Genomic DNA, 2,500 nt, shown 5'->3' with positions numbered 1-2,500 from the left:
AATATATGAGGAATAAAACTGAAAAGCTTACAGGATCAGGTGGTCTCCCATCCAAGCACTAACCATGGCCAAACCTGCTTAGCTTTCTAAATCAGGCTTGAGCTGGCACTCTCATACCAGTACAACTGGAAGTGGAAACTGGGTTAAAGGAAGGCCTATTTGACCAATTAAAATGAATTGTTTTAAATTTATTTAAAAAAAAAAAAAAAAACTATATGAGGAAAAAAACTGAAAAGCTTACAGGATCAGGTGGTCTCCCATCCAAGCACTAACCATGGCCAAACCTGCTTAGCTTTCTAAATCAGGCTTGAGCTGGCACTCTCATACCAGTACAACTGGAAGTGGAAACTGGGTTAAAGGAAGGCCTATTTGACCAATTAAAATGAATTGTTTTAAATTTATTTAAAAAAAAAAAAAAAAACTATATGAGGAAAAAAACTGAAAAGCTTACAGGATCAGGTGGTCTCCCATCCAAGCACTAACCATGGCCAAGCCTGCTTAGCTTTCTAAATCAGGCTTGAGCCGGCGCTCTCATACCAGTACAACTGGAAGTCGGAACTGGGTTGAAGGAAGGCCTATTTGACCAATTAAAATGATTTTTTTTAAATTTATTTAAAAAAAAAAAAAAAAAAAAAAAAAAAAAAAAAAAAAACTATATGAGGAAAAAAACTGAAAAGCTTACAGGATCAGGTGGTCTCCCATCCAAGCACTAACCATGGCCAAGCCTGCTTAGCTTTCTAAATCAGGCTTGCGGCAGCACTCTCATACCAGATCAACTGGAAGTGGAAAGTGGGTTGAAGGAAGGCCTATTTGACCAATTAAAATGATTTGTTTTAAATTTTAAAAAAAAAAAAAAAAAAAAAAAAAAAAAAAAAAACTATATGAGGAATAAAACTGAAAAGCTTACAGGATCAGGTGGTCTCCCATCCAAGCACTAACCATGGCCAAACTTGCTTAGCTTTCTAAATCAGGCTTGAGCTGGCACTCTCATACCAGTACAACTGGAAGTGGAAACTGGGTTAAAGGAAGGCCTATTTGACCAATTAAAATGAATTGTTTTAAATTTATTTAAAAAAAAAAAAAAAAAACTATATGAGGAAAAAAACTGAAAAGCTTACAGGATCAGGTGGTCTCCCATCCAAGCACTAACCATGGCCAAACCTGCTTAGCTTTCTAAATCAGGCTTGAGCTGGCACTCTCATACCAGTACAACTGGAAGTGGAAACTGGGTTAAAGGAAGGCCTATTTGACCAATTAAAATGAATTGTTTTAAATTTATTTAAAAAAAAAAAAAAAAAACTATATGAGGAAAAAAACTGAAAAGCTTACAGGATCAGGTGGTCTCCCATCCAAGCACTAACCATGGCCAAACCTGCTTAGCTTTCTAAATCAGGCTTGAGCTGGCACTCTCATACCAGTACAACTGGAAGTGGAAACTGGGTTAAAGGAAGGCCTATTTGACCAATTAAAATGATTTGTTTAAAATTTATTATTATTTATTTATTTATTTTTTTATTTATTTTTTTTTTAAAAAAAAAAAAAAAAAAAAAAAAAAAAAAAAACTATATGAGGAATAAAACTGAAAAGCTTACAGGATCAGGTGGTCTCCCATGCAAGCACTAACCGTGGCCAAACCTGCTTAGCTTTCTAAATCAGGCTTGAGCTGGCACTCTCATACCAGTACAACTGGAAGTGGAAACTGGGTTAAAGGAAGGCCTATTTGACCAATTAAAATGATTTGTTTTAAATTTATTTAAAAAAAAAAAAAAAAAACACTATATGAGGAAAAAAACTGAAAAGCTTACAGGATCAGGTGGTCTCCCATCCAAGCACTAACCATGGCCAAACCTGCTTAGCTTTCTAAATCAGGCTTGAGCCGGCACTCTCATACCAGTACAACTGGAAGTGGAAAGTGGGTTGAAGGAAGGCCTATTTGACCAATTAAAATGATTTGTTTTAAATTTAAAAAAAAAAAAAATATATGAGGAATAAAACTGAAAAGCTTACAGGATCAGGTGGTCTCCCATCCAAGCACTAACCATGGCCAAACCTGCTTAGCTTTCTAAATCAGGCTTGAGCTGGCACTCTCATACCAGTACAACTGGAAGTGGAAACTGGGTTAAAGGAAGGCCTATTTGACCAATTAAAATGAATTGTTTTAAATTTATTTAAAAAAAAAAAAAAAAACTATATGAGGAAAAAAACTGAAAAGCTTACAGGATCAGGTGGTCTCCCATCCAAGCACTAACCATGGCCAAACCTGCTTAGCTTTCTAAATCAGGCTTGAGCTGGCACTCTCATACCAGTACAACTGGAAGTGGAAACTGGGTTAAAGGAAGGCCTATTTGACCAATTAAAATGAATTGTTTTAAATTTATTTAAAAAAAAAAAAAAAAACTATATGAGGAAAAAAACTGAAAAGCTTACAGGATCAGGTGGTCTCCCATCCAAGCACTAACCATGGCCAAGCCTGCTTAGCTTTCTAAATCAGGCTTGAGCC

Source organism: Clarias gariepinus, chromosome 7 (assembly GCF_024256425.1).
Source record: "Clarias gariepinus isolate MV-2021 ecotype Netherlands chromosome 7, CGAR_prim_01v2, whole genome shotgun sequence".
Taxonomy (NCBI): Eukaryota; Metazoa; Chordata; class Actinopteri; order Siluriformes; family Clariidae; genus Clarias; species Clarias gariepinus.
Note: the sequence above shows the minus strand (reverse complement) of the source record.